Source organism: Tiliqua scincoides, chromosome 4 (assembly GCF_035046505.1).
Source record: "Tiliqua scincoides isolate rTilSci1 chromosome 4, rTilSci1.hap2, whole genome shotgun sequence".
Classification (NCBI taxonomy): domain Eukaryota; kingdom Metazoa; phylum Chordata; class Lepidosauria; order Squamata; family Scincidae; genus Tiliqua; species Tiliqua scincoides.
In genome coordinates, this window is record NC_089824.1 from 5053484 (window position 1) to 5080000 (window position 26517).

A 26517-nucleotide genomic window follows, 5' to 3' on the forward strand; every position below is an offset into this window, starting at 1 on the left:
CATATTTTCTTGAATGTCCTACATTTCGGGGTGCCTTGTTCTGTTTTATGGTCATGACTTCTGATCATCCTAAGAATCTGAGACTTACTTCTGAGTAGACACACATAGGATTGTGCTCTTAGACTCCTCTGTTCTTACTTTATTATCTGCCTGATCTTCTCCACCACCATGTTACAGTATGTCGCTGCACCGGTGGAGGCCACACTGCATGCTGGGGTGGGGGAGGGTGCTCGGACAGCCTCCTGGAGGTAATTAAAATGCTCTTTTCTTACCTCCTGATAGGCTGCCCAATCATTTATGATTCTCCTCAAACCCCTTTTGCTGGTGTAAGTTGGAGGAGAACCAGGGGGTGTCACAAGCTGAACCCAGTGGCGTAGCTAGAGGGGGTGCAAAACACTTTCAGAATGGCCACCTGGAATGGCTCTGGAGGGGAGGGGCCGCTTGCACATTGTGGTGAGGCTCCCTTAGTGCTTTGTACCACCTCTAGCTACGCCACTAGTTGAACTGGATCCATTCGCTTCTCCAACATGTCCCTTGTCCCCTGCCCACCACCACCCCACGGCCAACTTACTGGCTCTTGCACAGCATCTGCCTCTTGTCTCTTGCAGCAGCAGCAGCCCAGCAGTGCATGACAGCAGCCCAGCTTTTGACTAACATAAGAACAGCCCCACTGGATCAGGCCACAGGCCCATCTAGTCCAGCTTCCTGTATCTCACAGCGGCCCACCAAATGCCCCAGGGGGCACACCAGATAACAAGAGACCTGCAAGGCATTCTGGGAATTGTAGTTTAAGAACATAAGAACAGCCCCACTGGATCAGGCCATAGGCCCATCTAGTCCAGCTTCCTGTATCTGACAGTGGCCCACCAAATGCCCCAGGGAGCACATCAGATAACAAGAGACCTCATCCTGGTGCCCTCCCTTGCATCTGGCATTCTGACATAGCCCATTTCTAAAATCAGGAGGTTGCACACACACATCATGGCTTGTAACCCATAATGGATTTTTCCTCCAGAGACTTGTCCAATCCCCTTTTAAAGGCGTCCAGGCCAGATCCCAAAGCATCCTGTGCTGCCAGAATACTTGTTCCGGCATTGCAAGGCCTAACATCACAGGATGGGGCCTAAGAAAAGCCCTCATTATTTCCTTTAGAATTTTGATCTGAAGTAAGCCAGGCTGACTGGGTCAGCCTTATGGGAAGGGCAAATGAACAGGGTCTGGCTGAGGAAGAGAAGGCTCTCTAATAATTGTTCTGACCCGGAGTGAAGGAGGACCTGGCAGGCATCAGGGCAGAATGCATGCTATACCTCTGGTAGTTATGGATTTGCTTGCATTGTCCCTCAGCCGGTGGATTCTAGGAAGCTTGTTAAAATGAAAAATGCACCAAAGGTCTCCCTTGCTTATGGCCTCAAACAGAACAGTCTCTGGTGTAGCTGAATTGCTGGAAGATTAGGAAAATGTGCACTGTCAGCAAAGCAAAGGAAAGAGAAATTGGAGGGGGGCTGGAAAGGCCATTTGTGAAGGCTTAGAGCTTGACAAAACCAATGCACTCCCCTGCTTTTGAGGTAACTGATGATCTGATGTCATAGCCGAGATGGGCGATAAACTGAATCACAATGGAAATAAATCCAGTGGGATTAGAAAAATGAAAGTTGGTGCAATTCCATTTCTAGCCTCCATTAGAAAAATGCTGCTGGGTTACAGGGGCCAGGAGGCAATATATACAAGTTAACTCAGCCAAACTAACCGTAGATCATGAGTAGCCCCACTGATGCGGCCTGCTTTGCTACTGACTTCCTAGTTTTAATTCTGGTGCTCGTTGCTTTGGTCAAATCGTAGCCCACTCTCGTAGTGATAGGAATTAATTGTGCGCATTGAACTGATCTGAATAAATTGGCTTCCTGTGTAATGTTTGCGGAAGTTGAAAGCTAAGTTGTGATTTCCCCACTGAGGCAAGACCCTATGTTGTCTAAGCAAGCTCGAGCGAGTTGACCTGGCGTGTCAACTCCTCCGCAGTTGCAGCACCCCCTCCCAAAGGTGGCTATTGGAAAATATGCTGTGGAATGGGATGCCCTGGATGGAGGGTGCTATACAATGGTCTCGGAAATGGGAATATTAGCTTTGGTGGCACAGACTCCACACCAGACATCAATGGGAATGATCCGGTGTAAGTAGGGCTTTGGCCTGTGGCCTGTGAGAGCTCATGCAACATAGGGGCTAAGGGCACAATCCTAACCAGGGCTACTCAGAAGTAAGTCCTATTTTGTTCAATGGGGCTTACTCTCAGGCTTACCTGCGTTGGCTCGGTCATGTCGTGAGAATGGATGATGGGCGGATCCCAAAGGATCTCCTCTATGGAGAACTTGTGCAGGGAAAGCGCCCTACAGGTAGACCACAGCTGCGATACAAGGACATCTGCAAGAGGGATCTGAAGGCCTTAGGAGTGGACCTCAACAAGTGGGAAACCCTGGCCTCTGAGCGGCCCGCTTGGAGGCAGGCTGTGCAGCATGGCCTTTCCCAGTTTGAAGAGACACTTGGCCAACAGTCTGAGGCTAAGAGGCAAAGAAGGAAGGCCCACAGTCAGGGAGATGGACCAGGGACAGACTGCACTTGCTCCCGGTGTGGAAGGGATTGTCACTCCCGAATTGGCCTTTTCAGCCACACTAGACGCTGTTCCAGAACCACCTTTCAGAGCGCAATACCAGAGTCTTTCGAGACTGAAGGTTGCCAATACAAATACTCTCAGGAAAGTGTGGTTAGGTTTGCAGCCTTGGAGACTCTGAGTGCAATCCTAACCTTGGGCTTCGCAGATGTAGCACCCACTGCGCTGGCCTAAATGTGCCTAAATGTGCTGTCACATTTGTGATGACTCAAGATTAAACCGCACCAGCAGGAAGGCTTTGCCCATCCTGCCACCAGCAGATCCAGGCTTATGGCCGCTCTCTGAAGGTAGGTGCTGCTCTCTGTGGTGCAGATGTGGGGGAGGGAGGAGCGGAGGGGGGTGTTTCTGGGTGAGTGAGGATGGGATGGGTGTGAATCAGGCCCAGGAGAAGATGGGGAGGCTTCCACCATTTCCTAACCTCCATCCCAGGCCTGAAAGCCCTACGTGGGGCTTCTTGGATTTGTGCCGGGTATTTAGTTGGCGCAGATCCAAGAAGCCCCATTGGGCAGGCTGTCCCTTTACTCCGAGTAGACATCCAGTCTGCTTCTAACCAGCACAATATATGGTGTGGGGCACTTGGCCCTGCTGCTCCGACGCTGGTCAGGATTGGGCTGCAAGCTGTGAATCAAGTCAAATTGCACTCCCTCAAATTTGCTAGGTAGCTTTTGGCAAATTCTTAGCTTCAGCAACCGAGCGGCAACATGGGGATAGCAATCGACAGTGATCTCACGGGGTTGTAAGGACAGATCAAGATTGGATAAGATGTGATTGTCAGCATGCCCTCTCTGCCCCCCTGCAAACTGTCTGCCGTAGATATCATGGCAGTAGAGAAAAGGGGGCTCAAGCCCACTGTCCCCCACTATTGAATACCACGTTGTCAGGAAGCAAGGATGCTACACACCCTCCTGTCTTCCCTTGAGAATCCCCCACCAAGCTGAAAAACATCTAGGCGGGAAGCAGAGATCTGCATCTACTAACAAAGAGGCAACAGGCACAAACAGGTCAGAGTGTTTATTGCACAGAGTGGCATCTGAAAGAGAAACACCCCTGTGGGGTTACCAACCATCTCCTTCCAGCAGGACCACTGGGCTATTGCAGGTTATTTGACAGACAGCCATGCAACAGACGCCAGTAATGTTTGTTTCATAGACCGCCATGGACTTTGTAGAGTCCCAGGGGTCTCTGGAACGAGTACGTCAGCAGCTTCACTGAGCAATAGCAGGGCTCTCTCTGGTCACTGCAGGCAGACAGCCTGTGGGTTGCTTGTGGGAAGCAAGAGGAAACACAGCGAGTAAGAAGGTGTAGATGACAGCATCAGGTGCATACTTGGTGTTGGTGGGGGAAAGTGGTGGGGGAAAGCCCCAAGCCCATGTCTTGCTGGTGCTTGGCTCCTGGGTTTCCAAGGCCAGTGTGATTGCAGCCACTAGACTGCAAGGCCGGTGGTGGTGGTGGGGGTCCCTCCCCCAATCGGGGAAGCTGGTAAATCTGGCCACAGACAGGATAAAAGAAAAATAAGTTCATCTAATATCACACTTCAGGTAAACTTGGCAGGTCTTGAAGAAACATCTGTAGAAACGTTGAGGGAAGTTAAAAGAATTGTCATATGTTTTGTGAAGTTTCTCTGGAAGAGTCCATGCAATACCATCACCACCACTATCACACCACCACCATCACACCATCAATGTGCACCATGCCTTAGAAACTCTTTGCCCTGAGGACCTAATGTCTGTCCAGGTGAACACATTTTTGGAGGGGAAGGGGAGTCACTTTATCCACAGAAGGAGAAGAAGCAGGAGGTTTAAATCAACACAATGTAGTAGAAAGGTTCACTTGGTCAGCAAGGCTGTTTTGCTCACTGAACAAACTTTTTAAGTCCTGTGGTTTTTACTCTGGCTCTTTCTGGGTAGTTATGCTGCTGTTGTAGTCATATTTTTGTCCTGTTTCTATCTCTCTGTTTTGTAATCTGCCTTGATTGGAGGGGAGAAGTGTATGTTCCAAATAAATGAATAAACAAGTAATTAATGATCCATACTAGTCTCTCTCAAGCAGTGATGTAGCTAGAGGGGGTGCAAAGCACTAAGTTTTGCAGGGAGCCTCCACATGGCATGCAAGCAAATGCTTCTGTTTTGCTCCCCCCGCCCAGAATGGCTCCAAAGGGGGGGGGCTGCTTCCATGCCTCACTGAGGCTCCCTGCAAAACTTAGTGCTTTGCACCCCCTCCAGCTACACCACTGTTCTCAAGTGAGGTCATTTCATTGTGTGATTTACAAAATACAAGGGCCACTGCAATTATATGACGGTATTGCAGTATTCTCTCCCTTTTGCCAACAGTTGGGAGCTGGTTTAAGTTCAATATTCACTGCACTGGTTCATTGATATCTACAATTGAAAATGAAACTCTCGATTTTTATGCAAACAGTAAATATATGAAACATGAGCAACAATTAACTACAAGCGAGTTATAATTATAATTACAAATCAAAAGTTTGTTGCAGTGTTCTCATCAAAAATTAATTCAACATGTATAAACAACACTATATTGTTGGGACAACTTTTAGATGGTGATTATGAGCCTCTACAAATTCTATAAATGGGGCCCATGCTGAAAGAAAAGAAAATCAGCATTTCTATATCATTGGCTAATGAAATATGCTCTGGTCATGTTCCCATTGCAAATAAGCCCCAGATTTTTTTTGTCCCCCACAAAAATTGCAAGGCAGTCTGCTGCCATCCACCTTATTTCACCAATGTGGTTCTTCTGGAAAACTCAGGCATGGATGTCCAAGGTCCAGAAACTACAGGTGACAAATCTTATACAATGACCTTGTTATTGTAACACAGTTGTGATCCTCCTTGGGAAGTGTATTTTTAATCCCTTTGTTTGGCAGGGTGGCTTATGCAAAAGGTGAGCACAGAGGCCATCAGTTTCCATTACTGTAGTTTTTGCAAGTTAGGACAGCCCACGACAAGGGCATCTGGTCAACACAACAGTAAGGAAAATTGCATTTCGTCTGGCAATTAAGAGAACCACAAAAGTTCCCTCTTTCCATTGAACTTCCTCACATGCAAGGTTCCTTTAAGCCAAGTTGTGTAGGCAGCTCCTTGGTAACCAGCAGAGCACATTGAACACTTGTCATTCAATGCTGATGGGGGAGAACATTCACTTGCAAACCTTCCTTGTTGCCTAAATGTTTTCTTTTGCCAAAAAGTAAAGAAAAATAAGGGGTGCCATTTTTGGGGGAGGCAATTAGTTATCTGATCCTTCCATCACTTGTGTTTTCAGGTTCTGCTCAGCTGACATGGGACCCACCAAAAATCAGGTCCTGACCCACAGTTTGGGAACCACTGTTCTAGACCTATATGACTTGCATTCTTTGCGTGGTGACTGGATGTGATTCAGCAAGCAAAATACAACTCATGAGGAAATGTCACACAGCTCAGTAACCATCTCCCTGTATCTTTCTCCATCCCAAGCTTGACAAAGTGCACATTTCACCTCTTCCTTGGTGCGATTCAGTAAGGAAATTTCAGTTTGGTCCAGAAGGTAGAGCTGATGTTTTCACCAAGGTACCTTGGAAGAGTGCGCTCCAGGCCACTTCCAGCATGTTGTGCCAAAAGTCCCAGCAGATGTTCCTTTTTTCAAAGTCATCTCTTCTGAGGTCTCTTAATCGGATGTGATCAGTGCAAAGCACAGGGAAAGGCTTTCAAATGCAAATCGACAGAAAGGACTGACATATGGCTGGGTGGCTGAATGTGTAGGCAAAGGGAAATGTGGGTTTTTGTTTGTGTAGCGATTCAATAAGCCGTCAAAACTGTAAGGCTGGAAGGTTGAAAACAAGAGGAAGGCACAGGTCTTGTTGTATCTGCCAAGTTAAAAAAAACACACACGTTTTTGTTGCTGTTAGATAATGTGCATACTTTGCTGAAAAATGATGGGACTGAACTGAGTTCTCAACTGACATACAGTGGAGTTGAATTTTTGTGAATTTCTGTTTTCGTGTTGACAATTGCATTCTTTTGACAGGGGAGAAATGCTCAACAGGAACACAATTTTGTTGTGAAAATTGAAGCTGCTTTTCTGATTTTTGTCAAATTCTCCGTCAACTTGCTCGTCACACAAAACTGTGCAAGAATCCCCAAGGGCATGTAAAAAATATATATATATACCAGGGAGTTTTTCCACCTCTAAGCTAGTCCGCTGGGGTCATAAGAACATAAGAACAGCCCCACTGGATCAGGCCACAGGCCCATCTAGTCCAGCTTCCTGTATCTCACAGCGGCCCACCAAATGCCCCAGGGAGCAAGCCAAACAAGAAGAGGTCTAGGGAACCTATGGGGCAGGTCACAATTCCACCTCTGACCTTTGACCCTTTGCACCAACAGTCACATGGGATGAATGAAGTGCTATCATGGATACTCTGAAGACATGTGTACACCCATAACATGCGCCTGCATGGCACATGCATCTTGTAGCCTGGTGCCAAAAAGAAGGAGAGGGATAGTAAAGGGCTTTGGGTTCCAAAATACCGAATGAAGGCTTCATGGAGGGGAATTAACACAGTTGGAAAAGTTGAGGGGAGGTACAGGTGATGTCTGGTTTGTACAGAGTCAGTGCCACATATGAATGAATGTAGCGGCACAGGGGTGGGAGGACAGAGGAGAAGTGGTCTCCCAAGGGAATCATGAAAGATAATGGCTGGGTATGGAGAGGGCAGGAGGAAGCTGGCCTTATGTGTGCAAAATGAGATGGAAGGAGGGGAGTCTACCTGATCCTGGAAAGGTAGAGATCCAAGGAGAATTCTTTGGGTTGTCCTGCCTTGGGCAAGGAGAGGTGAAGACCCTGGAGAGTGAAACTCCAGTGTGCAGACTGGCTATAATGGTGATTGGGCAGCAGTGCTCCCTCCCCATGTAGCAACTTGTTTCACTTAGCTCAATCTGCCCTGTCGGTTTCGCGAACCACCAAAAACTGGGTCACGTCAACTGGTGAGTCCTGGTCCCACAGTTTGGGAACCACTGTAGATGGAAAGGTAAGATGTTAAGGATAATGCTAGGTTAGAACCCTGAGGAGCCAGCTTTCCGCAACTAGGAAGCTTTTGATGTGTGGAAGCATTCCCTCCCCTGCCCGCATCTGACTGTGGTACAGTCCCAAAGGATGATGACATGTGCCTATTTTGAATGTTCAAAATAACACTCAAAGTGGAAAGAAGACAGTATCTGAGTCGCTTACGAGGGAAGTTTATCAGGAAGTTATAAAGGACTTTCAAAGCAAAAAACAAAACAATTATAGAGATAAATTGTAATTTGCTCCCTGGGGAAATCCCCTCAGAGTCATTAAAATAATAACAGCCCAAAGTTAATTGTGAATCAGATTGTACTGGCAATTCACAGGCTTCTAACTCTTGCTCTGCAATCAGTCTCTGGAGCAAAGGAAGAACAAAACTTGGGATGGATAAATGTTGGCAGATTCGCACGTTTGGCACTTCCGGCTGACGTCTCGCAGTCCTTAAGAGCAGCCACAGATCAGAGGCATTTGGGCTCTGAGACAAGCAAGCCTGGTGTCAATGGCTAACACAGTTCTGAAGCCAAAGGAAATTAAAGCTTGGGCTAGGACCAAAAGGACGCTGTGCCAAGAGACTGGAAGAGAATAAATGTGAGGACAGGCTAATCAAGCACTTGGATGGAGAGCAAACCAGCAAAGCCCCCCCCCTCCCGTGACGTGTTTATTTTGGGACTGAACCATCCCTGATGGGGGTAGAGCTCCCAGTGGACCACATGCTTTGCATGCAGAAGGGCTAAGGTTACAATTCGACCATCTCCAGCACCATCTTCATACTGTATTTTGAATCTCATAAGCATTCCTTATGGGGTTTTTAACCTGAAGAGTGGGATATACATATCTTATATTGATATATCGGTCTGTTGGGATGGGGGGGGGGAAATCTCCTGTTAAAAACCTTGGAAAGCTGCTGCCCATCAGTGTAAAGTTTGGTGGTGTGACTTAGGTGTGACTCAAGTTGCAAAGCCACATGTTCATCTGAAAAGTGATTAGCAGCCCAGACCAGAGCAAGGTAGGGTGCAGCAGCACTGGTAGGGGCTCCACTACATCCTGCGGGTAGGCAGGGACCATGTGGGCACAGAGAGGCAAGTAAAATAAAATCTTACTCTGACACGCCATGGTCCCCTACTGGTCTACTTGGGTTTCCACCAGTTCTTTAGCTGGCGCAAATCCGAGTAGAGTCAAAGGGGCTTATTGAGGCTGGGCAGGAGTGGAGGATATTGGCAGTACCATTGCCACTGATTTCCATCCTCTGCCCTACCCACCATAGCTCTGATCCTTGCTCCGATCCTCTTTGTGTTTTAAATACTGCTGTTAACATCAGAAGAGCCCCACTGGATCAGGCCATAGGCCCATCTAGTCCAGCTTCCTGTATCTCACAGCGGCCCACCAAATGCCCCAGGGAGCACACCAGATAACAAGAGACCTGCAAGGCCTCCTGGGAATTGTAGTTAAGAACATAAGAACAGCCCCACTGGCTCAGGCCATAGGCCCATCTAGTCCAGCTTCCTGTATCTCACAGCGGCCCACCAAATGCCCCAGGGAGCACACCAGATAACAAGAGACCTGCAAGGCCTCCTGGGAATTGTAGTTAAGAACATAAGAACAGCCCCACTGGCTCAGGCCATAGGCCCATCTAGTCCAGCTTCCTGTATCTCACAGCGGCCCACCAAATGCCCCAGGGAGCACACCAGATAACAAGAGACCTGCAAGGCCTCCTGGGAATTGTAGTTAAGAACATAAGAACAGCCCCACTGGCTCAGGCCATAGGCCCATCTAGTCCAGCTTCCTGTATCTCACAGCGGCCCACCAAATGCCCCAGGGAGCACACCAGATAACAAGAGACCTGCAAGGCCTCCTGGGAATTGTAGTTAAGAACATAAGAACAGCCCCACTGGCTCAGGCCATAGGCCCATCTAGTCCAGCTTCCTGTATCTCACAGCGGCCCACCAAATGCCCCAGGGAGCACACCAGATAACAAGAGACCTGCAAGGCCTCCTGGGAATTGTAGTTAAGAACATAAGAACAGCCCCACTGGATCAGGCCATAGGCCCATCTAGTCCAGCTTCCTATATCTCACAGTGGCCCACCAAATGCTTCAGGGAGCACACAAGACAACAAGATACAACCTGTGCACTGGTGCCCTCCCCAGCATCTGGCATTCCAAGGTAGTCTACTTCTAAAATCAGGAACTTGTACATACCCATCATGCTTGTAACCTGTGATGGACTTTTCCTCTAGAAATTTGTCCAATCCTCTCTTAAAGGCATCTAGGCAAGATGTCGTCACCGCTTCCTGTGGCAAGGAATTCCACAGACTAATTACAGGCTGGTTAAAGAAATATTTTCTTTTGTCCGTTCTAACTCTCCCAACATTCAATTTTAGTGGATATCCCCTGGTTCTGGTGCTATTCTTTGCTCTGAAAACGTCCCCTTGATCAGTCTTTGGGGCGTGAATGAGGGCCTAAGGAGCTGTTGTTCCCTGTGCACCCTCCATCTCTGCAGCTGGTAGGCAAGTTTCAGGGAAAGAGAAAGGGCAGGGCTTGGCAGAGGAAAGTTGGCCAGAAGGCTGCAGTGAAAGCTGTGAACAGAGGAGGCCTCACTGTGAAACATTTGAACCAAAATTCAGAGGCACCCTGGGGAAAGCTCAAGCTTTTTCTAAGCATGTTCCAGGAACACTTGGAAAGAGTAAGCGTGTTTTGAATCAAGTGGGGACAGGAAGAGGGTTCACTTGCCTCCCGGCGTGCAACAAGTCCACCTCTTGAAACAAAGTCCATCACTGCAATTCTGCTGGATTTTGCAGGTATTTAATATGCAATCCTACTTTCCAAAGACCTTCTTAATTCAAATGGCGTATGCAGAAAGAGCTGCACGTTTTGAGTGTCTCTCCATAGTGGTCTCCACCTCAGGCTACACTACACCTCTACCATATGGTGCTTTAATGGATACTAGCTATGGGAGACCTTTTCATTTGTAACAGATGGATGAGTGCTGTTTTCAAGCAGTGAAAATGAGGAGGAGGGGAAGGAGAGAGCAATGTAAAGAAAAAGACAGCACCCTGCACAAATGTTACCATTCCAAGTGTGATGGTTGAGGCTAGGATCAACGGTGCTCCTCAGGTTCCCAGTGTCCAGATACTACAAGCCACATATACACACACTGTGTGGGTCCCTTCTTTCCTTCCCACTCCTTTGCCTCATTATAAGACTGCAGCAGCAGGGACAAAAGTGTTGCTTCCACAGAGCCACTCAAGAGTGGCTCCCATCTCTTGAGGAGGGAACATAGTCAACGGCATGGGAGTAGGGGTGGCGAGTCTGTGGCCTCCTACTGTACTGGTATGGTGGGAAATCCTACATGTATAAAAGAACTACAGATGCAAAGTTGAGGAAGAGACACCCACTAGTGTTCCCAAGGGAAAGTGCTAAGTTTTGCAGGTGTCTTAACGTGCCATAAGAACATAAGAACAGCCCCACTGGATCAGGCCATGGCCCATCTAGTCCAGCTTCCTGTATCTGACAGTGGCCCACCAAATGCCCCAGGGAGCACACCAGATAACAAGAGACCTCATCCTGGTGCCCTCCCTTGCATCTGGCATTCTGACATAGCCCATTTCTAAAATCAGGAGGTTGCGCATACACATCATGGCTTGTAACCCATAATGGATTTTTCCTCCAGAAACTTGTCCAATCACCTTTTAAAGGCATCTAGGCTAGACGCCATCACCACATCCTGTGGCAAGGAGTTCCACAGACCAACCACACGCTGAGTAAAGAAATATTTTCTTTTGTCTGTCCTAACCCTCCCAACACTCAATTTTAGCGGATGTCCCCTGGTTCTGGTGTTATGTGAGAGTGTAAAGAGCATCTCCCTATCCACTCTGTCCATCCCCTGCATAATTTTGTATGTCTCAATCATGTCCCCCCTCAAGCGTCGCTTTTCTAGACTGAAGAGGCCCAAACGCCGTAGCCTTTCCTCATAAGGAAGGTGCCCCAGCCCTGTAATCATCTTAGTTGCTCTCTTTTGCACCTTTTCCATTTCCATTGGTGTGGCCTTACCATAGATTTGTACAACGGCATTATAATATTAGCCGTTTTGTTCTCAATACCCTTCCTAATGATCCCAAGCATAGAATTGGCCTTCTTCACTGCCGCCGCACATTGGGTCGACACTTTCATCGACCTGTCCACCACCACCCCAAGATCTCTCTCCTGATCTGTCACAGACAGCTCAGAACCCATCAGCCTATATCTAAAGTTTTGATTTTTTTGCCCCAATGTGCATGACTTTACACTTACTGACATTGAAGCGCATCTGCCATTTTGCTGCCCATTCTGCCAGTTTGGAGAGATCTTTCTGGAGCTCCTCACAATCACTTCTGGTCTTCACCACTCGGAAAAGTTTGGTGTCATCTGCAAACTTAGCCACCTCACTGCTCACCCCTGTCTCCATGTCATTTATGAAGAGGTTGAAAAGCACCGATCCCAGGACAGATCCTTGGGGCACACCGCTTTTCATCTCTCTCCACTGTGAAAATTGCCCATTGACACCCACTCACTGCTTCCTGGCCTCCAACCAGTTCTCAATCCATGAGAGGACCTGTCCTCTAATTCCCTGACTGTGTAGTTTTTTCAGTAGCCTTTGGTGAGGGACCGTGTCGAATGCCTTCTGAAAGTCCAGATATATAATGTCCACGGGTTCTCCCACATCCACATGCCTGTTGACCTTTTCAAATAATTCTATAAGGTTTGTGAGGCAAGACGTACCCTTACAGAAGCCATGCTGATTCTCCCTCAGCAAGGCCTGTTCGTCTATGTGTTTTGAGATCCTATCTTTGATGAGGCATTCCACCATCTTACCCGGTATGGATGTTAGGCTGACCGGCCTATAGTTTCCCGGGTCCCCCCTCTTTCCCTTTTTAAAAATAGGCGTGACATTTGCTATCCTCCAATCTTCTGGCACCATGGCCGTTTTGAGGGACAAGTTGCATACCTTAGTCAAGAGGTCTGCAACTTCATTCTTCAATTCCTTAATAACTCTGGCCCCAGCCCCTCGCCTTCACAGCCATTCCAGGTGGCAAGAGCAAAGCAGAGGACATGTCCCCTTGCCTCAGGGAGACCTCCCACCTGCTAAGTTCCCCAACAGGATGCAGCACAAGCCATGCTGGTGCTCAGTGGCATAGCTAGCAGGGGGTGCAAAGCACTAAGTTTTGCAGGGAACCTCACCACAGTATGCAAGCGGCCCCTTCCCTTCCTAAGATGATTACGGGGCTGGGGTACCTTCCTTATGAGGAAAGGCTACGGCATTTGGGCCTCTTCAGCCTAGAAAAGAGACGCCTGAGGGGGGGAAATGATTGAGACATACAAAATTATGCAGGGGATGGACAGAGTGGATAGAGAGAACACCAGAACCAGGGGACATCCACAAAAATTGAGTGTTGGGAGAGTTAGAACAGACAAAAGAAAATATTTCTTTACTCAGCGTGTGGTTGTTTTGTGGAACTCCTTGCCACAGGATGTGGTGATGGCATCCGGCCTGGACGCCTTTAAAAGGGGATTGGACAAGTTTCTGGAGGAAAAATCCATTACGGGGTACAAGCCATGATGTGTATGCGCAACCTCCTGATTTAGAAATGGGTTATGTCAGAATGCCAGATGCAAGGGAGGGCACCAGGATGAGGTCTCTTGTCATCTGGTGTGCTCCCTGGGGCATTTGGTGGGGCCGCTGTGAGATACAGGAAGCTGGACTAGATAAGCCTATGGCCTGATCCAGTGGGGCTGTTCTTATGTTCTTATGTTCTTCCTGTTATCAGCAGGGGAGCAAAACGGAGGCATTCATGTCTCCTCTGGTGTTTACCTCTGTTTTGCTCTTGCAGCCTGGAATGGCTCCGAAAGGGAGGGGGGGCATGCTGCAGTAAGGCTCCCTGTAAAAACTGCTTTGCACCCCCTCTAGCTACACCACCGCCGGTGCTACTGCTACACTGGATTGGGCTGCCTGTCTGACTGAGGGAAGCTTTCCAAAGATCTCCTGAATATGCCTGGATTTGTACCTGGGACCTGATACATTTTCAAGTCCTGAGCCATGGCCCTTTGTACTTTAATCCTATGACACTTTATCCTGCCTGGTTGGGGTCTTGGTTGTGGTTTTTGTTAACCGCTAAATCCAAATGCAAAAATGCAGGATGCTTCTCGTGCTTGCTCTGTCTGTGTTTTGCTCAGCTTTCTCACACTTCTGCCAAACTCCAGTTAGTACTGATATTCTCACCGCCCCACCCCCCCAATACAGTGAACCATCTGTTTCAGGGGAGATGGGGGGAGCTAGTTTGGGATGGAGCAGCTGCAGTATTCGCCAAGAATCAAGGGATGACTAGCAGGCAAGGGTGGACAAACTGTTGATCTTCCATGTGAATTAGACCAACATCTTCCTTTGGGGGAAAGTTAAATATCGGCACCATAAAATTACACTGACACAAAGATCTGGGGAAACTTGATTTATGGACAAATATCAGCCTTGCTGATCTATAGATTTAGCAGGAAAGAATCCATTACACACCGACCTCTGGTTTTACATGTGCTTGACTTGAGACATTTTTGGAAGATGCGCTTATTTAATTAATTCCAAAACCTAATATGCACTTGCAAATTGTTGGAATAATGCAGTCAAATGCAGTTAAATGTTGTTAAAAACATTTTTAATTTTATTTAGACCATGACCCTTAGCCCCAAAATCTTTCACATTCTTAACTATTTTTAATGTATGCATTTTTGAGTTACGTATTTCTTTTCAGAAATGCAACCCCCATGTAAAATGAGAGGTGCTGGTACATTTTTGAGGAAAGGAACGGTAAAGGAAATGATCAGAGTCCATGGGAGTGTCCTTTTCTTTGCTTGTTTTGTTTTTTTCTTCAAAAGAAACGATTAGAGCAATTAGAGCAAAATAAACAATTAGAAGAATGCTGAATCTCAGCATTGCTAAAATGGGAGGTCTGATGGAAACCTGGTGGAACTCTAGTTCCCTGGCAGAAGAAAGACAGATGTAAATGGAGTGAAATGAATTAATATGGGCAAGTGGGAAGGGTGTGAAAAATATTTACAGAATGAAGAGAAGAGGGGTAGAGCAAAGGAAGGCATTCTGGGACTAGACCCCTTCCTGCCCTTACTCGCTTTCTCCCATAGGCACCTTGGAAGAATCACACAACAGAAGCGGCCTGGCAAATGTGCCATTTGCTGGATTAGTAGTTCTATGGGTTTATTCAGATATAATAAATAATAATAATAATAATACAGGTATTTGTATACCGCCTTTCATGGTCTTCAGATTTCTCCTCAGACTTTATTTCAAGGCGGTTTACACAGGCAGGCTATACTAAATCCCTAAAGGGATTTTTACAATTAACAAAGGTTCTGTCTTTCAAGAACCACAACATTTCAGATGGATCCTTTTATGATCTGGCATCACATTCTGGCCTCCAGTTTCCTCCCACGCAAGCTGACAATCCTTCATATCTCACTTGAAGGGCGGCCAAAGAGCAGATGGAAAAACTCGGCTCCGCTTGTCAGCTGCTTCAAGGTCTCGCCATTCACGGTGCCGGTGGCCTCGAACTGGCGGCCTTCAGCTGTTATCTTCGGGCAAACGGAGGCTCTACCCTCTAGACCAGACCTCCTGCCCAGATATGTACCCAAATGGGCATCCTGGTGTGGATGTGATCTGTTTACACTGCATTACCTTCTGCCGAATATTCACTTCAAGGTACATCCCAATGTGTATCCCAGCTGGGGCACTTTGAGGACTAGCTGGGTGGACACTCCACTGAGAGCAAACAGGATTCAGACTGAGGTATGCATTTAGGTGCTGTGGCATCTATGCCAGCCAGTTCCGTTGGCGAGAGGCCTGGAAATCATTGCCATCCACCACCCTTGATGGCGGGAGACATGGAGGCAGCGTGACAAGGCCCAGATTGAACTGAAAGCGACTGAGTGGAGGCTCGTACAGCTGCACGAGTGAGTGGGGCTGCCCAATAGAGCCCAGCAGAGCCCAGAAAGGGCCAAAACTGCTGAGTGCAGATTGGCTGCAAGGGAGGCAGGCTGACCAGGCAAAGGAGGGGGGTGGCTGGCTGGCGGCCGTCATGCTGGGTTGAGACCGGGGACTGAGGCAACTCCAGGACTGGGAGAGGCAGAACTGGGGTTGAGGAACCTGTGGCACTAGGGGCAGTCCCAATGGCACCAGCTGCAATCAGGACCCAGACAAGCAGATCCCTGCCCCAGTCATCCCAGGGTACCTGTGGCCCAGACTTCCCAAAGTTTGTAAACAGGCATAAGAAAAGTTTATGTGTTGTGCTGTACATTTATATCAGAACAAAAAATACACTGCAGGAGGAAAGACTGTAAAGATGTGATGCCTTTTGTTCTACCAAGAATTTCAGAGTATTTTTCCATTTGTGTCTTTTTCCTGCTCAAATCAACAGGAACTAGAATTTATTTGGCTTGTGGAAATGAAAGATGGCTCATGGCTACCTTTGTCTTGACTGCAATGTCCAAAGAAGCCAACATTCACGGTAGATGTAGTGAACTGTAATTCGATGCTTGTAATTGATCACTATGTATTTATGTAGGCAACCTTCAGTCTCGAAAGACTATGGTATCGCGCTCTGAATGGCGGTTCTGGAACAGCGTCTAGTGTGGCTGAAAAGGCCGATTCGGGAGTGACAATCCCTTCCACACTGGGAGCAAGTGCAGTCTGTCCCTGGTTTGTCTCCCTGGCTATGGGCCTTCCTTCTTTGCCTCAGTCTGTTGGCAAAGTGTCTCTTCAAACTGGGAAAGGCCGTGCTGCACAACCTGCCTCCAAGCAGGCCGCTCAGAGGCCAGGGTTTCCCACTATGTATAAAGGTTGAATATTGTATTGTATTGGCAACCTTCAGACTCGAAAGACTATGGTATTGCGCTCTGAAAGGTGGTTCTGGCACTCTAGTGTGGAAAGGTTGAATAATAATATGACTAACATATCTATATTTGTCTGCTATATTACATGTTCTCTGACTGGTCTAACTTTGATCACTTTGTTATGGCCAATTTGGTTTCTCCATGATTGACTGTAAGAAATACCTAGTTCTAGAAAGTATGATAGTCAGCAGTAAGGCCTTATAATAAGTGCGTGTATACTCTAGAACAGGGGTGTCCAAAGTTTTTGGCAGGAGGGCCACATCATCTCTCTGATGCTGTGTCGGGGGCCGGGGAAAAAAACAAATTAATTTACAATTTGAATAATTTACATAAGTTTACATAAATGACTATATTAAAGATGAACTTATATGAATGAATGAAGGTCTTTCAATAGCTCAAGGCCTATAAAAGGCCTTGCACAAAGCAAGGCTGGCCTTTCCTTTTCTGCCACTACTGCATGACAGACGTGAAACAACAAGCAGTGGAGGGAGCCCTCATCCCACAGCTCATGCGAGAGGTTAAACATTCGCCCTCACACTGACAGCAGTTGCATCAGGCCAGTGTGGGCTCCAACAAATCTCTGGAGGGCTAGAGGCTCATTGGAGACCGGGGGCTCCCTGAGGGCCACATTGAGAGGCCTCAAGGGCCACAAATGGCCCCAGGGCCGGGGTTTGGGCACCCCTGCTCTAGAATTTACCCATAATCCCCCTCACCACACAGGACAGAAAAACCAACCTGGAAAGTGTTACCTGAAGACAGAAAATTTGGAAATCACTGTGATTGCATATTGATACTGTCCAGAGGCATAGCTAGAAGGGGTGCAAAGCACTAAGTTTTTTCAGGGAGCCTCATCGCAGCAAGCTCTTCCTCTCCCCTTCGGAGCCAGGTGTATGCCTCCGTTTTGCTCTCACCTCCCAGAATGGCTCCAAAGGGGGGGGCACTTGCACACCATGGTGAGTCTCCCTGCAAAACTTAGTGCTTTGCACCCCCTCTTGCTGGTACTGTCACATTCTAAATGTCACTGAATGCCAACTATCACATGTGAAATATCTACTTCTGCATATCAAATACCAAAAGCAAATTTCATTTGTGGCCCAATAGTTATGTCAAATAATCAGATAATGTTCTACAGCTGTGCAGAGAGAATAGTTGGACATCAGCATTCATGAAACAGAACTTGGAGGAGAATTCTTAAAGGACACACTTCTTCTATCTCTAGTCTACCAAGTAGTCACCAAGAAGAAACTCCTTGAAGTGGTCGCCTGCAGGGGTAGCACAAGCCAAGCTGCCACCCAAAATATCACCAAACGGCACCATCACTGCACATGAGGACCACTAACCCCTCATGGAATCGAGCATGGAACCCTATACCAGTGTACACTGCATCATACCATCCACACCACACCTCCACTGTTGCTGTTTCCTATAAAGTGGCCAGGCAAGAAGAATGCTGGGAGGTGCACCTTTATAGAACTTACAGCCCTAAACCAGGCTAAACTGGACTTAAAGCCCTAAACTCTGGAAGCTTCCCTGTATTCCAGTTCTTCCATAAAAGCGTGAAGAAGGGCTCCAAAACACTTCTAGAGGTGGATTCGTTTTGGCAGGCAGCAGGAGGGAGCCATGTGCCCCTGTTTCCATTTCTTATTTTTCGTGCAAAGATTACTCGCTATTATGATAACCCCCGGCACCTCCAGGCGGTATGGCTCATCTGTTAAAAATAAATACAAGAACGAGTCTGCGTCTCACTGCTTGGCAGAAGTAATACAGCTTAAACTGCAAAGGGAAAGCATCGCAGGAGTCACCCAACCAATTTTCTTGACTATCGAACACCATCTGTTTCACGTCACTTAGAGTTAGGCCATGCCTTGCTTGCGCTTTTGACCTTTCTCTTTACTGGAGGCTCCAAGATGGAGTCAAAGGGCTGTTGCCACTTGTAACCCTGGCCCTTTCCTGGGCTGTTTGTTCTACAGCTCCGCTAAGCTCTAAAAAAATGCCAGATTCCTTGGCGCTGTGCTTCCCTCTCCCTGAGTGCTTGGGTAGGAAAGGATTGCGGCTGAGCTCATATTTACTTTGTGGTTGTTTTAATGAGTGTCAAAAAGGATGTTCCATTTCTGGCCATTTTAGAGATTTGTTGAGGATGTGTCTGTGTTGTTGTTTCTAGGTAGAAAGAAGAAGATACAAGAAATTGTCACAAGGAGAAGGAGGCGCATTGTGGTGTAGATTCAGGAGGGAGAGCAGAAAGAGTTTCTGAGAAGGGGTAGGGGCTGAAGGGAGCAGGGCTATGAGCAGAGGGAAGGAGAGGAAGAGAAAGACCAAGAGAAAGAAGAGGAAGGATCAGGGGACCAGCAGCAGTGCAAACCCAGGGCTAAGGCCCAGGCCAGACAAGTAGTTGTTCTGTGGGGAAATGCATCCGTGAGTCACATCCTTGGGACTCACATGGGACTTGTGACCACACGTTCACTGCAATCGAGGGCTTCCTTCCAGGCAAAAGCTTGCTAGTCTCTCCTGCCAATCATCCTTTGACTTCCTGTGTCTGCATGTAAACCAGCAGCAATGTCCGTTCCAGCACACCCACTAGTTGAGTAGATGGAGTGATGGTTCGGGAAGTCCATCCAGCTGAAATCCTGGGGCTGATCTTCAGGTCTCCCCCTAAAACAATAGTCCAAGAGCCCTGGACTCACAAACACTCCACCCACAGCATTCACACAAAGGAGGAAAAGGAAGAGGCACTCACGGGCCTATACTATCCACCACTGGCAAGCAGGATTTAGAGCTTCCAGTGCAGCCTCTATTGTATTCTATGTGCCGGCCAGATCAGTCCAGCCAGATATAAGTTTTACTTACCTCTCTGGCTGCTTCCTGGTTCCCCATGGATCTACTCAGATGTACACCAAGTCTTCTGCTGGTGTAGATCTGAGGAGCAGCAGAGCCAGTATCCAGGTCAAGACGGGTTCTGGAGCCAGCTGACATCACTGCTTCCAAGATCTACCCCATCCCACCTCCAATCTGCCCCTTTGAGTGATCTTTTTATACTTTTTTTCCCTTAGAAATGTACGGAATCTTTTGTGTTGTGAGCTCATCAAGGAAACTTCTTTTGTGTCCTTATGGACCTTGATTGCTTACCCCTGGCGTTAAATGGGTGCATCTATTGGTTAGCACCCTACCACTGTGACATTTTCCCCTATGTTTGGAAGATTCTCTTTCAGCAAAACATGATGTCAAGTCTAGTTCAAAGGGGAAAACGATCAAACATCTCATTAAACTTGTGCAAATCAGGTCTTTGGATCTCTGGCTACAAGTCTACAGATGGTCAACTCTGCCAGGATATCTTCCACTATGTTCCCTGATGCATTCTCCGGACTAGGAGATGCAGGACAAAAGGCACATGATGACAGTCAAGGAGATAATGTCATGACTCATTATGAAGCCAGTTTGGCTTTGGAGAAGCTAAGTGGCCAAAAGAAAAATGTAATCACCCTCCAATAAACACGTCAGTCTACACTAGAGGAGTATTTAAGGACAGGCAGGGGCTGTCATAATGAGAAGATTATTTTGGCACTGAAAATAAGCCCCTGGGTTTGCAAATGCCGCTTGCTATTTAATCAGAAGTACAGAGTTATAATTGTCAGAATTCTGCCACAGTTCCGCATTTCCATCCAAGATCCTAGAGAGTGAGAAATGCAAAGGGATGAGCCATGATTGACTGGGGAAGCCCTCTGCTCCTTTCGTCCATGTAGAGCTAATGCTCTTATGCAAATTCCCAATCCAGTTTTGAAGCCTCAGATGCTATAAAATCCTGCCCTTAACTTCTTTGTAGGAAATAGCACCCCATGCGCAAATCATCATGTCTGATAACTGCACACACATGCATATATCATCCCTGAATGAGCTGGCCTTGCCACAGGACATTGTGATGGCACCAGGCCTATATATATTGGCAACCTTCAGTCTCGAAAGACTATGGTATCGCGCTCTGAAAGGTGGTTCTGGCACAGCGTCTAGTGTGGCTGAAAAGGCCAATCCGGGAGTGACAATCCCTTCCACACCGGGAGCAAGTGCAGTCTGTCCCTGGTGTGTCTCCCTGGCTATGGGCCTTCCTTCTTTGCCTCTTAGCCTCAGACTGTTGGCAAAGTGTCTCTTCAAACTGGGAAAGGCCATGCTGCACAGCCTGCCTCCAAGCGGGCCGCTCAGAGGCCAGGGTTTCCCACTTGTTGAGGTCCATCCCTAAGGCCTTCAGATCCCTCTTGCAGATGTCCTTGTATCGCAGCTGTGGTCTACCTGTAGGGCGCTTTCCTTGCACGAGTTCTCCATAGAGGAGATCCTTTGGGATCCGGCCATCATCCATTCTCACGACATGACCAAGCCAACGCAGGCGTCTCTGTTTCAGCAGTGAATACATGCTAGGGATTCCAGCACGTTCCAGGACTGTGTTGTTTGGAACTTTGTCCTGCCAGGTGATGCCGAGGATGCGTCGGAGGCAGCGCATGTGGAAAGCGCTCAGTTTCCTCTCCTGTTGTAAGCGAAGAGTCCATGACTCGCTGCAGTACAGAAGTGTACTCAGGACGCAAGCTCTGTAGACCTGGATCTTGGTATGTTCCGTCAGCTTCTTGTTGGACCAGACTCTCTTTGTGAGTCTGGAAAACGTGGTAGCTGCTTTACCGATGTGCTTGTTTAGCTCGGTATCGAGAGAATGAGTGTCGGAGATCGTTGAGCCAAGGTACACAAAGTCATGGACAACCTCCAGTTCATGCTCAGAGATTGTAATGCAGGGAGGTGAGTCCACATCCTGAACCATGACCTGTGTTTTCTTCAGGCTGATTGTCAGTCCAAAATCTTGGCAGGCCTTGCTAAAACGATCCATGAGCTGCTGGAGATCTTTGGCAGAGTGGGTAGTGACAGCTGCATCGTCGGCAAAGAGGAAGTCACGCAGACATTTCAGCTGGACTTTGGATTTTGCTCTCAGTCTGGAGAGGTTGAAGAGCTTTCCGTCAGATCTGGTCCGGAGATAGATGCCTTCTGTTGCAGTTCCAAAGGCCTGCTTCAGCAGGACAGCGAAGAAAATCCCAAACAAGGTTGGTGCAAGAACACAGCCCTGCTTCACTCCGCTTCGGATGTCAAAAGGGTCTGATGTGGAGCCATCAAAGACAACAGTGCCCTTCATGTCCTTGTGGAAAGATCTAATGATGCTGAGGAGCCTGGGTGGACATCCAAGGAAGGAAGACCTCGCATTGATACCAGCAAGACCCGGGATCAGAGAAAAGTGGAGGAATTTGCACAAGCGCTTGAGGAATCTCTTCCAGGCCCGGCCGACGCAAACGCATCCAACAGATGGGAACATTTCAAGAATACCGTTTACAACACCGCCTTGTCCATATTCGGCAAGAAGACCAACAAGGTGGCAGACTGGTTTGAAGCCCACTCTGAGGAGTTGACACCAGTCATTGAGGAAAAGAGGAGAGCTCAAGCAGCATACAAGGCCTGTCCCAGTGAGCGCAACCTGCAGGTCCTCCGAACTGCTCGCAGCAAAGTCCAACAGACTGCCAGGAGATGTGCTAACGACTACTGGCTCCAGCTCTGTTCCGAGATACAGATAGCAGCTGACACGGGCAACATCAAGGGGATGTATGATGGTATCAAGCAGGCCCTAGGTCCAACACAGAAGAAAATTGCCCCTCTGAAGTCTGCCACAGGCGAGGTCATCCAGGATCGGGCGCAGCAGATGGAACGCTGGGTGCAGCACTACTCTGAGCTATATTCCAGAGAAAATGTAGTCACCGAAGAAGCACTGAACAACATTGAGTGCCTGCCTGTGCTGGAAGAGCTTGACAGTGAACCAACCCTAGAAGAACTTCACGTGGCCCTGGACTCCCTTGCCTTTGGCAAGGCACCTGGAAAAGACAGCATCCCTGCTGAAGTCCTAAAATGCTGCAAAGAGATCATCGTCACTGAGCTGCATGAAATCCTCTGTCTCTGCTGGAGAGAAGGTGGAGTACCTCAAGACATGAGGGATGCAAACATCATCACGCTGTACAAGAACAAAGGCGACAGGGGTGACTGCAACAACTACCGCGGCATCTCTCTCCTTAGCGTTGTAGGAAAGCTGTTTGCCCGAGTTGTACTAAAGAGGCTCCAGGTACTTGCAGAGAGCGTCTATCCAGAATCGCAGTGTGGATTCCGAGCCAACAGGTCCACCACTGATATGGTATTCTCCCTTAGACAACTGCAGGAGAAATGCAGGGAACAACGACAGCCACTCTTTATAGCCTTCATAGATCTCACAAAGGCTTTCGACCTGGTCAGCAGAGACGGCCTCTTCAAGATTCTCCCCAAGAGATTGGCACCAGGCCTAGATGCCTTTCAAAAGGGATTGGACACATTTATAGAGGAAAAATCCTTCACAGATTACAAGACATGATGACTGTATGCAACCTCTGGGTTTTGGGGTAGACTGGGCAACAGGATACAGGTCCCTGAGGCATCTGGTGGGCCTCTGTGAGAGGCAGGAAGTTGGTCTAGATGGACCCTTGGCTTGATCCAGCAGAGCTCTTCTCATGTTCTTGTGGGGAAGGGCTTCCTGTTACCTGAATTTCATCATGCTTGAAGCAATCTTCTTGTTAGGAAGTTTTACAGGTGTGATGGAGGGACACACCAGTTCCATCTTGAACAGGGCATGTTCTTCTGAGGACCTACCTCTTTGGGACGCACATCAGTTGTGCAGCATGCTAAAACCCACGTTAGAAGAGCATGTGGGCAGAAATATTTCCACAGACATAGACCAACATGGGAGGAGACAAGAAGAAAGAAGCAACCGCAGGAAAAGAGCCCGTGGAAAGAGAATTTTGGTGCTTGGGATACATGGAAAGCAGGTCTACGCAAGTATTCTGCACAAGCGCTTTGCCCTTTGACATGGACGACAGGGATGCTGCAGCATGCTTTGCCCAACCAAGTTCACACCCCTTGGCAGTGGCATAGCTAGAGTGGGTGCAAAGTGCTAAGTTTTGCAGGGAGCCTCACTGCCAGGGCCGGTCTTAGGAGCTGTGGGGCCCAAATGGAAACACTTTTGTGGGGCCCTTCTAATTTTGCGGGGGTCCCATATACTAATTTTTTTAGTTCTTAACTTCAATGGAGCCAGACTGAGGGGGAAAAAAAAAACATACGTTACTTCATGTTCTGCAGATGCCTGATCTTGTCTGATCTCAGAAGCTAAGCAAGGTCAGGCCTGGTTAGTATTTGGATGGGAGACCACCTGGGAATGCCAGGTGCTGTAGGCTTATACCATAGTCTTTCGAGACTGAAGGTTGCCAACCACAACCACGTTACTTCTGTGCAGATGGATAGGGCTCCTGCATCTTTAGTGGTCCAGTGCACGCCCTGCCTGCAGCACTCCCCGACTTTCGCCTGTCACCTCTCCAACTGCAGCAGCTCGCTCTGGAGTGAGACAGGGAGAGGATAGTGCTGGGTGCTGTGAGGGCAGGGCCGCCTGCATGGCCCCAATTTCGGGCCAACTGGAAGCAGCGGTGGGTGGGAGCTACTTCTGAAGTGACCAAATTTCAGGCCAATTGGAAGCAACAGTGAGCAGAATGGGGGATTCAGTGAGCCCCATGAATGGGGCCCAATTGGGCAAAATTGCCCCAGTTATCTAAAAGCCGGCCCTGCTCACCACAGTGTGCAAGTGGCCCCTCCCCCTTCCATTCGGAGCCGTTCCGGGCGAGGGGAGTGAATCAGAGCCGTTTGCCAGAGATGACCCAGAGAAGAGGCAAATGCCTACATTTTGCCCCCCCCCGAATGGCTCCAAAGGGGAGGGAGAGGGGCCGCTTGCACACTGCAGTGAGGCTCCCTGCAAAACTTAGTGCTTTGCACCCCCTCTAGCTATGCCACTGCCCCTTGGCATTGTGGAGAAGGCAGCATTTCAGCAGATTAAGTTGTTTTTTGTTTTTTTATCATGCTGCAACAAGCCGATATTCCCCCCACAGCCCCACAGGCCCTGTCTCAAAGCATGTGGTTTCCAAACTGCACTCCTGATCATAAATAGTCAGGCAGTACTAGTTATTCTGAATTAATTCAAATTCTTGCTCAGTCTTGAAATTCATGGATTGGTTTTTGGGCAATTTGCTGAGTCTCAGTCTTATCTGCTTCATAGGGTGGTTTTAAGGATAAAATGAGATAATCCCATGTACACCACTCTGAATTTGTAGGAGGAATGGCAGGATAGAAATGCAACAGACCTCATGATTTTCAGATTGTGTTCCAGGAAGCTTCCCAGTTCTTCAGAAGCTTATCAGGTGTTTCTCAGAGAGGTCAATGATGGTGGACATGCTTCCCTGGAAGACAGATTCTTCATCACTCTCACTCCTTTCTTGCAAGACCCAGCTGCATGAGCGTACCAGTGTTCAGTGGCTGAACATATATTTTATGTGCAGAAGGTTTGGGGTTCAGTCTCTTTTTGCAGATCTCCAGGTTATGGGAAAGGACGCTGGATCTTCCCAGGTTATGGGAACATAAGAACATAAGAACATAAGAACAGCCCCACTGGATCAGGCCATAGGCCCATCTAGTCCAGCTTCCTGTATCTCACAGCGGCCCACCAAATGCCCCAGGGAGCACACCAGATAACAAGAGACCTCATCCTGGTGCTCTCCCCTACATCTGGCATTCTGACTTAACCCATTCCTAAAATCAGGAGGTTGCGCATACACATCATGGCTTGTACCCCATAATGGATTTTTCCTCCAGAAACTCGTCCAATCCCCTTTTAAAGGCGTCTAGGCTAGACGCCAGCACCACATCCTGTGGCAAGGAATTCCACAGACCGACCACGCGCTGAGTAAAGAAATATTTTCTTTTGTCTGTCCTAACCCGCCCAACACTCAATTTTAGTGGATGTCCCCTGGTTCTGGTATTATGTGAGAGTGTAAAGAGCATCTCCCTATCCACTCTGTCCATCCCCTGCATAATTTTGTATGTCTCAATCATGTCCCCCCTCAGGCGTCTCTTTTCTAGGCTGAAGAGGCCCAAACGCCGTAGCCTTTCCTCATAAGGAAGGTGCCCCAGCCCCGTAATCATCTTAGTCGCTCTCTTTTGCACCTTTTCCATTTCCACTATGTCTTTTTTGAGATGCGGCGACCAGAACTGGACACAATACTCCAGGTGTGGCCTTACCATAGATTTGTACAACGGCATTATAATACTAACCGTTTTGTTCTCAATACCCTTCCTAATGATCCCAAGCATAGAATTGGCCTTCTTCACTGCCACCGCACATTGGGTCGACACTTTCATCGACCTGTCCACCACCACCCCAAGATCTCTCTCCTGATCTGTCACAGACAGTTCAGAACCCATCAGCCTATATCTAAAGTTTTGATTTTTTGCCCCAATGTGCATGACTTTACACTTACTGACATTGAAGCGCATCTGCCATTTTGCTGCCCATTCTGCCAGTCTGGAGAGATCCTTCTGGAGCTCCTCACAATCACTTCTGGTCTTTACCACTCGGAAAAGTTTGGTGTCGTCTGCAAACTTTGCCACCTCACTGCTCAACCCTGTCTCCAGGTCATTTATGAAGAGGTTGAAAAGCACCGGTCCCAGGACAGATCCAGGGAAGTTCCAGGTTATGGGAAAGGACGCTGGAGAGCTGCTGTCAGAACAGAAAACACTGGACCAAATGGACCAATGACCTGATTATTTATTTGATGGGCCAATGGTCTGATTCAGGAAAACACAGTTTCATATGTTACCATGTTCTGAATTCCAGCAGTGCAATAATGAAATCCAACAGGCTAACCAGAGCCCCTTTAAATTGAGCGCACATCTTAGCACACTTCCTAGAATCCTTTGGATGCTCAGGGGCTCGGTGGTGCATATT

General features: G+C 48.0%; 1 protein-coding gene across 5 annotated transcripts in view; it reads left to right on the plus strand.

Moving 5' to 3' along the window:
* TSNARE1 (t-SNARE domain containing 1) overlaps window positions 1-26517 on the plus strand; it is a 417418-nt gene that overhangs the window by 385464 nt on the left and 5437 nt on the right. Inside the window, exon 12 of one of the 5 annotated variants that reach the window (XM_066625629.1) lies at window positions 5945-6700. The exons of the other annotated variants lie outside the window; for them this stretch is intronic. The gene's annotated coding sequence lies outside the window, so the exon portion shown is untranslated. Of the gene's footprint in view, window positions 1-5944; window positions 6701-26517 lie in introns of those variants that run through there. 5 annotated transcript variants of the gene reach the window in all.